The sequence below is a fragment of the Homalodisca vitripennis genome, chromosome 8, assembly GCF_021130785.1.
Source record: "Homalodisca vitripennis isolate AUS2020 chromosome 8, UT_GWSS_2.1, whole genome shotgun sequence".
NCBI classification, from domain to species: Eukaryota; Metazoa; Arthropoda; class Insecta; order Hemiptera; family Cicadellidae; genus Homalodisca; species Homalodisca vitripennis.
Window position 1 is genome coordinate 14,241,266 of NC_060214.1, and position 12,994 is coordinate 14,254,259.

Sequence of the window (12,994 nt, forward strand, 5' to 3'; positions counted from 1 at the left end):
GTCATAGATTTGATATTTTGCAAGCAAACACAGTAAAGTTATGTGACTTGCTTGGTTTGGGAGGCAGAAGTAATATTAACTTCCTTTCTATCTAGATCTTTTTGAATTTTTTTTGTACCCTGTTTCCTTAACACCTTCACTGCGACTCTAGTCATGTAATAACTTAGGACAGCTGAGATATCTGTAAGCTGCATCAACCGCAGTCACTGTTTTAATCTGTAATTGAAAAACTAGCCGTAATTTTTAATATCTTTGTACTAAAAAGGATTAAACAGTTATAAAAGTTTGCCTTGTTTTAAACCATCGCATGATATCTGTAGTCTGTGACATTATAGTGTACGTAATTGAAATAAATTGTGTATGTAAAATATGTTCAATTTAATTCCAATTTAACGCTATATTGTATCTGTTTCCAGCCAAATACTGTAATCCGGCTACAAGAATAGGAGTGATAAGATCAAGGACATGGGCCCCACCGTCTTGTGGCAAGCAGTTTACCGTTCATGAAATCTCTTCATAATAAACCAGTCACGTTACGCACCTTGTATACTGGAGCAACATTGAAGCAGTGTTTCAAGTTTGCTGTGGTAAGTTTTGTTTTACTCAGTTTCTTCAGAGTTTGAAAATTGAAATCAGCAACTATACTATAGATAAACCGCTTGCAAAGAAACCTGTGCAGAAGCAAATATCTGAGCGGCCACGCGCAGGAGAGACCCTCTCCAGTGGTGGAGAGTGGAACAAACATCTCCTCGTTTCTGTTTTATCAGTCGTGTAGATCGTGTCTCGCTCGCACCATTTTGTTTACACTGCAGCTACTTACTTATCCTATAAGTATATTGTATTTTTGTGTGTAGGCCTATACAAGCTTAAATATTAATTTGAACAGACGAATGTAACTATAGACATATCCACGAAGCTTGTGTTTTGGTATGAGGTTAGCCACTAAGTGGCAGTGGCCAGGTCAGGAGATAGAGCAAGCGAGCGAGTACCGAGCAGTGGTGGGGATATTGGGCGAGGGTGGCATCACAGCGGCAGAGGGGTATATTACCTCACCCAGCATTAACTAAAATCACCCAGTGTCTTTTTGTAAGCGGTTTACCTATAAAGAACTACAACAGTAAAATTATTTATTAAAAATACTGTGTGTGTATGTACTTATTTTGTAATATTTACAATTTCATGTATATTGTTTGTGTGAGTGTGTCATTGTGTTTTTTGTATCAATGTGTTAATTTTTCACTTTGGAATTCAATTTTCTTTATTAATAAACTTTAAATCAAGTTACCTTAACCCTCAATAGCCCAGATTATACAGTGAGAGTACCACAGTAGGGAGTAAATACTGAACATACTACTATGAATATATTGTTTCACTGGTCTGTGATGGTTTAATGGATATTTTTTACAAATAATATAACAGTTATATTAAAATTGTTGCAGTTCATATGACCACTTACCATCAAATAATAATATATGAAGAAGAGATTATTAGAGTTTCCAAAATGCTATGTATGCAATACCTGTCAATTTTTTTCATAAGGTTAATATTTTTTTCTGCTAAGGTTATGATTTCTTTTTAAATAGCTCAATAATGAGTTTTCTATTTGAAATACACAAAACACAATACAGTCAATATTAGTTCATTTAAAGTATTCTCTATTCCTAGGTATGGTATTATAAGAAAATTTCATTAGAAATATTTAAGGTCATTGGAAACGCATTTCCTTAATTTTACATTTAGCTCTTGGCTCTATAAAAAAAAAAGAAACAGGAGCCACATTTTGCATAGAACGCAGACATTTATATGCAAGCTTTATAAAAAAAAAATATCTTACTTTGTTTCAGGCGTACCAAAAGAAAGAGTTAATGAAGGTCTGGAACTCTCTTCCGAACAATAAAGCAAGAGATGCTCTTAAGAAAAGCTTCATGGATCTGTCAGCCTTTCAAGAGATGGAATTGAGCATCAAAGTTTTGACTGATCTCAACAGTGAGGCTGATGCTGCAGAATAACTAATGTATAATATTCACGGTAGAAAAAAGAACTGTGATATTTATTTATGCGGACAAATGGTGTTGCTCACTTTCAAGGTTGGAACCTTGAAGGTTTTCATGAAAGTATGTCTGTCCATTTTCTCCAGGGTCATATTTTTGTTATCGATTATTTTGTAGACTTTTTACAGTTACAAAAATTAACTATACAAAATTTATCTTTTTAACCTATTTTTGAAACGTAAGTGCTCACAGAAACTACTGAAGCTGTCCTGTCAGCTCCAAATTAGTATTACATCTTGTCAATCTACTGTCAAGCATGCATTTCCAGAAAATAATGCAGTTGATCTATACTAACTGCTAGCCCCATAGAGTTAAAAACTGAATTTTTTCCACTATTAAATATCAGTTTCTTGATGAGTTTAACTGTCATCAAACTACTTCAAATGTTGTAGATTTTATTTAGAATTACATTGTAAATAAAATATTTTTACATATATGTATTTGTTGAAATTCATATACCTCGATACTCTTTAAGTAACATAGTGGCCTCATGTATCAGACTCATTGCCTAAGATAGAACCACATGGTATGATACATCAGACATATTGCGTAAGAGAACCACATGGTCTGATCCATCACACTTATGGTCTAAGAGAGAACTGCGTAGTCTGATGCATCAGACTTACGACCTAAGATAGTACCGAATGGTCTTATGTGTCAGACTCATTGCCTAAGATTGAACCGAATGGTCTTGTAAGTCAGACTCATTGCCTAAGATAGAACCGCATGGTCTGATCCATCAGACTTATGACCTAAGATAGTACGGAATGGTCTTATGTGTTACTCATTGCCTAAGATAGAACCGCATGGTCTGATCCATCAGACTTATGACCTAAGATAGTACGGAATGGTCTTATGTGTTACTCATTGCCTAAGATAGAACCGCATGGTATGATACATCAGACTTATGACCTAAGATAGTACCGAATGGTCTTATGTGTCACTCATTGCCTAAGATAGAACCACATGGTTGTATGCGTCAGACCTATGGCCTTAAGATAGATGGTGTGATGCATCAGACTTGTGGCCTGAAATAAGTCGAAGTTATGAATATAACAATGAGTACTTTTGTATCATTGTTCTGTTTCTACTCTATCAATTCTTATTCTGTTTTATAAAATCCTCATACTGGTCTATAACCAAAATTAACTAATAAGGATTCGCAATGATTTTTGTTGTACTGTGTTTAAACGTTTGTGTGATTCTCTTTTTTATCTTGTTTTCGGAGCAGTTTCTTTGGACAATTTTACTGGGCCCCACCACACTTCTATTTGAAGGGACCATCCATTTGATAGGGCAGTGGTGGGACATGACAGGGCTTAGCCAAATATGTTTTCCAGAGCCGCTAAAATTGGTTGCGGCCCTTGGTGTTTGTATACTTAGGGCTGATTATGAACAATTCTTTTGTGTAAGATTTTTCTGACTAGTTCCTGGTTTATTTTGACCATGGCCACAATCATTATAATATTTAGAAGTATGTTCTTCTTCCCAGATGATCACATTGAATTTTGTTAACGTTTTCATTAGTTACAATGTTCCGTTTCATCGTAACATCTTCACGGTGCTACCCAAAAATATATGCACTTTCTCATACACTTGAGACAACACCTGAAAGCACCATGTTGGACATTCTTAGGTTGTGAGAAAATTTCAGATCTACTTGATTCTCAATTTTTAAAGTAGCTTTTTTCATTGTAAAAAGACTAAACATTACGTATTTGTAAAATGTCCTCAGAAAAGTGTTGTAAAAGAAGATACGGTTTTACTTACACCATCAATTCACCTCGAAATAAGCATACAACATGAAGGCAGTCTATTCTCGTTTTTATAGCTACATCTTTATATCACTGTCTCATAAATCTGCAATGCAATGTGCATGTGACAAGGAATGTAATTTTTTTAATGTGTCACTGAGTAAATATTATGCAAACTCCATAATTTTAAATGCCACCGAATTAAAAATCACAAAAACTAATACTTTTTGTTTTGTGAGACCTTTCAACTGCAAGGCTATCTTCATCAGACATTTCAGCAGCCTCGTTATCATTAGGTCTAACAAAACAAAAAGTATTAAATATGAATGTTAGGTTTAGCTCCAGTTGACCTTCTTAGTGCAGTGTCTGGAACCTGAAGCTGTCACAGGCTTGACTCCTGGAATCTGGAGTCATGTTCGTATGAAGAGATCCAAAGAAAGTGACCAAAAAGAATCTCTAAATGAACTCTTTACATCGTTTTGACATCAGGAGCACTTGGACTACAAGATATACGAGAAATTCTTTTTTTTTTTTTTTTTTTTTTTTTTTTTCCTTTGGGATATTGGGGTGGATTCATAGATCCTCACACGTCAAACCTGAGCTTATTGTGTGCCCCTTTGATGTTAGAGGGGTAAGCCTATCTTCGTGCCCTTAATTAGGCTAAGAAGCTTTTCCCCGATACTAGCATCTGGTTCGTCGCCTGGTTGTTTGTCACCGAAAAGAGCCCTTCTCCTTGCTCCCAGTCTCTCACAGTCCAGTATTATGTGTTTTGCAGTCTCTTCAGACTTATTGCAGAGTCTACACTCCGAGGCCTCATTTCGTAAACCTAGAGTGTTTAGGTGTTTCCTGAAGTGGCCGTGTCCAGTGATCAAGGCAATCACTTGCTTAACCCGATCCCTGCCCAGCCCCATCAGCCATCTGGTGAATCCGGAGCTAGAATCGGCAAGCAGTCTTTTGCCGAGTGCTTGTCCTTGGTGACTCTGCCACCGCACGCGGTGTGTCTTCCTGGACCATTTGTTTATACTTTGGTAAGCGGCTGACTTGCTTATACCACAACTCGGTTCTGGACCGGTGTATGGCATGCTTGCTCCGCTTTTGGCAAGCCTGTCGGCGCATTCGTTGCCACCTATGCCTGTGTGGCCCGGTACCCAACCAAGACGCACACAGTTGCGTGATCCAAGCTTGCAGAGAGTGTTAAAGCACTCCCACACAAGCCTGGATGAAATGCTGTTGGAGTCAAGAGCTTTAAGAGCTGCCTGACTGTCTGACATTATACAGATGTTCATTCCCTGGTACCTTCTGGTGAGGCCTAGGTTGGCACAGGCTAGGATACCATAGATTTCGGCTTGAAATATGGAGCAGTTCCGACCCAAACTGCCGCTAAGGGCAGTTCTAGGGGATTGACTAAACACTCCATATCCAGTTCTACCCTTAATAAGCGAGCCATCCGTGTACCAGACAAAGCTCTTTCTTATTGTTGGGATGTTATCTTGCGATTTCCACTCATCTCTGGAGTAGAAGTCAACAGAGAATGGCTTATTGAATACGAACTCCGTTCTCATTGTGTCGGAGACCATTTCGAGAATAGCGCTTGGGTTTACAGCTTCAGTGATGGCGCCATGGCTCGCGTTAGACGCGCCATTCCTCCACAAGCCAGCAACCATCAGCCGATAAGCTGACTTACGCGCTTCAGCTTTTATATGGACATCAAGAGGTAGAAGTCCTAAAGCCACCTCGAGGGTCGCTGAGGGACTGCTCCTGAATGCTCCGGTTACAAAGATTGTGCCGAGCCTTTGTAAGCTTTCAAGCTTGGCTTTGGCAGTTACCTGATTCACCTTTGTCCACCAGACTAATGAACCATAAGTGATTTGAGGCCTTACAACTGCTTTGTAAAGCCATAGTGCTATGTGGGGTTTTACGCCCCATGAGAATCCTGCAAGTCTCCTGGACGTCATGAGCGCCCACTTTGCTTTGTGCAGGATATTATTAAGATGATCATTCCACGTAAGCTTATGATCTAGAGTCAGTCCTAAATATTTGACTGTCTTTGACCACTCCAGCTGAGTGGATGCGAGTTTCAGCCTAGAAAGAGACTCTAGGTTCTTTTTCCTAGTGAATGGTACAACTACTGTCTTAGAGGGATTTACTTTCAGTCCCTCTCCCTGACACCAGTTGTGTACATGTTGAAGGTTGGTATTCATGATATCAACAACAACATTTGTATATTTTCCCTGTACCATAAGGACTATGTCGTCTGCATATCCTTGGACATAGATTCCGTTGTTAGTAAGGTCCTCAAGTAGACCATCTACTACTAGGTTCCACAGTAGAGGTGACAGGATGCCTCCTTGAGGACATCCCCTTGTGGGTGCGATCACAAGCGATACTTCATTAAGATCGGCCCTGATCCGTCTGGAGCACAGCATGGCCCTAAGCCACCGGCACAGAGCTGGCTCGAGGCCACGTCGCTGTGCTCCACTTACCATTGCAGTGAATTTGGCATTGTCGAAAGCTCCTTCAATGTCTATGAAGGTGCACAATGCCAATTCCTTGGCGGACAGGCTATCCTCAATCCTACTGACTGGTTGGTGCAGTGCTGATTCACAGGATTTGCCTTGCTGGTATGCATGTTGGTTGCGATGAAGGGGAGTGTCTGAGAGAACTCCCTTTCTCAGGTGCCTCTCCACCAGTCTTTCTAATGTTTTCAGTAGAAACGAAGATAAACTGATGGGACGAAAAGATTTAGGGACAGAGTAGTCCGCTCTCCCTTTTTTAGGGATGAAGACCACCCTGTTGAGACGCCAGACTTGTGGTATGTACCCATAGGCTAGGCTCGCCCTGAATAGTTCACATAGAAGGGTAAGGAGATTCTCCGGCCCTTGTTGAAGCAGGGCCGGAAAGATTCCATCCCCTCCTGCAGATTTGAAAGGGGCAAATTTAGAAATTGCCCATTTGGCTTTAGAGAGAGTGACAATCCTTCTGGCAATGGCCCAGCTACCACGACAAGCTCTTGGCCGTGAGCCTGCCTCGCGGTTACCAGACGTTCCAGTGTCGTCATTCTCAAAGATACAGTCAGGGAAGTGAGTCTCAAGGAGAAGTTTGAGGCTATCACTAGACCCGGAAGTGTGTTGACCTCCCTGGGACCTTAAAGATCCCAAGTGACCGGTTGGACTTGAGGCTAGTAAGCGTTGCAGTCTAGCTGCCGCGCTTAACTCATTTACCTTCTGTGTAAACTGCCTCCAGGAACTTTGTTTTGCTTTTTTAATCGCTAGGCTGTATTCTGTAAGAGCTCTATGATAGGACTCCCAGATACGGCTCCTTTTGCATTGATTGTACAGCTTCCTGACATTAGCCCTTTTGCGAGCGAGGTCCGCAGTCCACCACTTAGTATTGGTTCGACTCTTCCCCCGTCGCAATGGGCAATTATCGTGGAAGCTATTGATTATAGCATTCTGCAGGTCAGAAGCTATCTGATCTATGTCTGTGAAGCATCGCACCCTTCCGCCTACCGATCCCAACTGTGACTGAAGGTCAGACTTATATCCCAACCAGTCAGTCCTCCTGGGATTGCGATAGAGGACCTCTGCAGCCTCATCTTGCAGGTTAAAGCGGATATACCTGTGATCCGATAATGAGGCCTCTTCGCTTACGTGCCACTTATCAACCATTCCAAGTATACCTTGTGTGCAGATTGTTATGTCAATAACTTCTTGTCTAATTCGTGTTGCGAACGTAGGGCGGTTACCTTTATTACATATAAATAGGTCCCTACTTAGAAGAAATTGTAAAAGTGCCTCACCTCTGGGGTTAGTGTTTGTGCTAGAAGAAGTTGTTGACGTCTGGCTTGTGCTTTTTCCACCAGGAGCTCTAGGTCTCTTGATGGAGGGAGTTCCCTGGCATCATATGGCAGGTATACGGAGCCTACAATTGTGCTCTGCACTGTGCCTCCATTCTTCCAGGTCAGTGTGCCCACAGTAAGATCTCTGGAGCAGAATTCGTTGAGGGTTAGAAAATCCAAGCCTCTCCTCAACAGGATGCAGGTTCTGACATTCCTTAGAGAGGTGCAGTAAATTAACTTACCTTTGGTTTCATTTAGGCCCGCCACTCTCCCTTGGTGAAGCCATGGTTCTTGTATCAATGCCAGATCAAATCCCTCTTGGAGGAAGAACTGGCAGAAGGCTGCCGAGGCAGCTCTACTGTGCTGGAGGTTGATTTGTAGAACTCGTGGCATTGTCCTTGACTGTCGAGGAGACAATTGAGACCTGCCAGAGTCCTAAGTTGGCTCTACAGTTGGAAGCCTTCACAGCCTTGTAGCAGACCTCGTCCAGGAAGCAGACGAATCCGTAACCTTTCGGGTCTGGCATGGATGGAAGGATTTTCCACTCGTTTACATTCAGGTTGGGGTTCTGCTTATTAAACATCTCAAGTACCTTTTCAGGTGTCTTCTTCAGAAGCTTCGGGTGAGCTCTGAAAAACACCCTAGTGGACCTCAAGATGTCCTTACGCAGTCCCACTCTCAGAGAGATGTCATCTCCCAGAGGTTTTATCCTTTGAATAACTTCTTCCAGCCAACGTTTGGTGTGTTCGTTGATACAGGAAGCAATTAAAACACCTTTCTCTAGGTAGGTGCCCGCAAACGATGGAACGGAACCATCCTCCAGGGGTTGGATTTCTTCCATAATTGCGTCCTCGATGGCTTCTCCTTGCTCTGCACTTAGCTTCGCTTCCGGGTAGCCTTCGAGGGCTATGGCCATTTTGATTGCTGCGACCTCTCTGTAGGTAGCCTTGGGTGTGCTACCAGAGGCCTCGGGATCGTGGGCTTCGGGCTTTTGGGTTTCCCTCCTAGCCTTCTTTGCGGGTCCCTCCGCGGAGGGCGGGGTGACCAAAGTGCCTCTGGGGCGCTTGGCCGACCCCACCCCCGCCTTGGCACCCGCAGTTGGGCCCGGAGTTGAGACCTCCTGCCGTTCTTGATTCTTTTTCCTCTTCTTTTTCCCCCTCCTCCACTTGGAAGGGTCAAAAGCTTCACCCTTTTCGAGAAGTTTAGCCTTTAGTGCTTCTCTTCTTTGAGCAGTGGTGAGATTGGGCCTCTTCATTCTAAGGTTGCCGAGTTGCTCTGTGGCATCATCCAGCGTACCTGTAGACTTGGGAGTGCTTGGGCTGTTGAGGAGCTGATCTTCTATATCTTGAAGGGATTTTGCTTCCTCAGCGCTTGTGCTGCCTTCCTCAGATAAAGCCTTGCCATGTATGGGAGCTTCAGTGTGCAATGGAACCTCCTGTGTTCCTAAGGCACTTTGTTGAGGAGAAGGTAGGGATGTTGGCATAACAACCTCTTGAGTTGTGTTGCCAGGTGGTGGTATGTGCGAGGTAGCTTCAGGAGCTACCTCAGCAGGAAGAGGTAGGTTTGAAACAGCTTCAGGAACTGTTTCAAGGGTTGGTTTGTTTTGATTTTTGTGTTTGTTTTTTTCCATGTTGTTCCCACGAGAAGCTAGGGAATGGAAGGTCCACCCAGACAGAGCCCCGCATGCCTGGGTAAGCTGCTTTTAAACTGGAGGGTCGCCGGTGTCCAGAGTCCGCATAGTAAAGACTGGTTTGCCACCAGCCATTCAGCCCTGGCCTACGCTGTTCCACCGTGGCTTGGCCCCTAGTGGGAGAAATGAAAGGGAAACTAGATCGAAGAGTTGAGGAACTTTACCTCAGATAGAAGAGAGTGAAGAAGAGAGATAGGCTGACACATAGAAAAGTGTGCCAGCCATAGGCCTCCAGAACAAGAAGAGAGGGGATCTGGAGCATTAGCTAGGGTACCTCGGGGTCGCCATTACCCGTACGGCCTTGAAAGTAAGACCGCCCCTGAGGGGCGAGAAATTCTTTAAAAAGTAATCTGTTAATTTAAGTTTTAATTTAACTTTGTTTGAATTTTTCTACATATTAAGCTGATAAATTTTATTTTTAATTATTAAATAGTATGTATATATTTTGGTTAATTTTTAAGCATTTATTTTAATTTAAAATTTGTTATTAGTTAAGATCATTCACTGTACATATATCTGTATATTATGTGAGGTTGAGTGGTAGAGAGGGCTAAATACCCCTAACTCCGCCTCTTAAATAAAGGCATATTTCATTTCATTTCATATACTATTCTTTATTTATTTTTTTTAGGATGATTAAATTTAAGATACTTAGAACTTGAGGACAGTAGTAATACCTTTTCTCTTAGGTTTCAAAGATTTTGGTTTAATTTTGTGTAAATTAGACATATACTTTCTTTTTGAAAGGATAATAGGATTTTGGACATCTGCCAATGTTGTTTGTTGCAAGAAAGTGTAAACTACGTTTCGAGGATTGAAATCTACAATTTTCAGGTGTAAAAAGGCTCCAAGATATTAAAAAACTAAAAATGTGGCAATGGACTGCACTCAAAGTTAAAATAATTAAGTTAAATAATTACCTGAAGAACTGCATGAAGTCCAGACCGGGGAGAATGTACCCAAGCAATGTCACACTACACAGGAGCTAAGAGTACAAATGCGTCATACCCGAACTAACGAAGATGAAGCAATCGTTGTCCCTCCAGCCTGGACTTGATGCACTTCACCATGAGTGGCAATCCATTACCACATTTTTAGTTTTTTAATGTCTTAGGGTTTTTTAGACCAGAAGAAGAGGGTAATTTCAATCCCTGAAACAAAGTGTTACACTTTTTGTAACAAATAACGATTGCAAATGTCTAAAATCCTAATATCCTTTCAAACCTTTCTTCGTCAATAACAAACTTTAAAGAAAGACCTTTTCGTTTTTTGACTTTCCTCTCAGTAAATGCTAAGTTGTATCTAATTAAACTCTGAGTATCAATAAAATCCCTAAATACCATCAGTGATTTCTTATTCCCTTGGGGAACTTCATTCAGAAGTCCAAGAAAGACTAAATGTAAGATAGGCTTTAAATGATGCTATTTAGTGGATACTAAAAAATGATAGTCATTGATATGTTTTTTTTTTACTTCAGTCTAATTAGTTGATATAATTCCATATGAAATTTATCAAGAGACCAGTTCAAGAAATGAGTTTAACATAATGACCTAAAAATATGTCACAGCGTAGAATTTTGATATTTTACGTGCTATTTGATTAGAGGGGCACTGAAATTAAAAGATTGTAATTTAAGTAAACTGGAGTGTGATACATCATTTTTAATTATCTTTTTTCTTAAGTTAATTTTTATTATTTAGTTTTTTAATTAACCAAATGTATGTTATGGACTATTTTAGCTTGCAATGTTCATTTATATTAAATATCATTTTGATTTGGGCAGTCTAAATTTCATATTTATCATTGTTATGTCTCATCTAAAACTTTGAAGTGGTATGCAACTTGAACTTGCTTAAATCAAAGATTTTCATGTACTAACTCCTCATTGGCCGATTCCTCTTGAAAAAATGAAGTCACTAATAGCATAAAACTAACTTTTCAAGTCCTTAGCTTATTACTTAATTTATGAACAAACAGGCCAATGGACTGTATTGTTCATAAATTAAGTATTTGATTCCAATAAGAAGAAGCTGGTAGAATGTATTCCTAGCTTATTTTTACAGTTTACTTTTTTATTTAAATATTGAATAAACTATCAAGTTGTCCTAAAACTTGACCCTCTCTGTGTATTGAATCATTATAACCAGCATATTGGTTGCAATATTAAGATTTTAAAGTTAAAAACCAATGGTTTAGATGGTTGAATTCCATTGTTCAAGTAAAAAAGATCACTTTATTTCTGCATTGGATTTTAGCAGCCAATGGAAAATCTCACTCTGGGATCATAGTCACTTACGTACAACTACTGTATTTCTTCAACTTTGATTTGTATTTATGTATTTTGTGATAAACTGAATTACTTGATACTTGGCGGTAGAATAAGAAAACCTTGAGAGGATTGGTAAGCTATTGAGTAACATTATTGGATGATCCCATTAACCCAGAAAAGAAATAAAGTTGGACCTTTTTTGCATGTAAAAAATGTGTTTTGTGGTGCTTTGTAAGATTGACACAGTTGATACAAAAATAGTTCACTCTAGTGCTTGTTCACAAAAAATCAAACAGTAAACTAGCTCAAGTTGTTACTAATTGCATTACTTCTTTAATTAAGTCTAGGTCTGATCATTTATACTGTGTGGGTCAATAGAGTGCACCATATAGTTGTAAAATGGTTAACTTTTCATCGTTTACTGTGGGATGCAACAGGTATCGAATTTCAGTAACTTGTATGGCAATGTATTAGAGATTTTATTCTTTTATTTAAATTTAATGTGAATGATGATTACATGTGTAAATTAATTTGTACTCTACCTTACAAAGTTACTTTGAAATTATTTCACTTTACTTAGTAGCAGCCTTATAATTAATTTATTTTTTAAATATTTGTAGAAAGATATATTATTAAGTAACAATCAGTGGAATTCAGGAGGTGTCACCCACTATTTACAGACTTTCAGAGACTGAAGAATCACATAGATTGACCAGTTTTATGTATTCCAGAAGTCTTAGAGGTCAGAAACTTGCAGAGATTAGGAACTCCAGTGGTCAGACTATCCAAAAGCTGGAATTGCTAGAGGTCTCTAAGGCTAGATATATAAGTACTCTGTACCTCTTGGAGGCAATATACAATTCAAGTTATAAGTAATTAATATGGTCATGATCAGCCGACAAATGGTTTCAAAGAATGAGAGCATTCCAAGCCTCACAGAAGTTGGAAGTATTAAATGTATAAGCTATATAATAACTGTCTGATGGATCCCAGACCATTCATTGCATTTCCTAGAAGTACATTGGTGCTAGAACACGCTATGGTTCATCAACTGGTGGTAGAAACAGTTTCCTAGGAGATGGACGACTGCAGCAACTGGTGTCTCCCATAATCCAGTTAAGTAATCTTACTGATTAGCAGCTTCTACAAGACATGCTTAGAGAATATAGAATTAATACGTGTTAAGTAGAAAGCATTTCAAACCCAAGACTGCTGATATAACATGGACCGAAGAGTCATAATTCACCAAAATATCGACTTAACAATAGAACAAAAATTAAAAACTTTATATCCTAGTTTATTTTTTTATAATGATGTCTTACAAGCTACGATAGGTAGATATATTTGAAACACATTGTCTATATGCCAATTACCCAATCAGGAATCAATGTG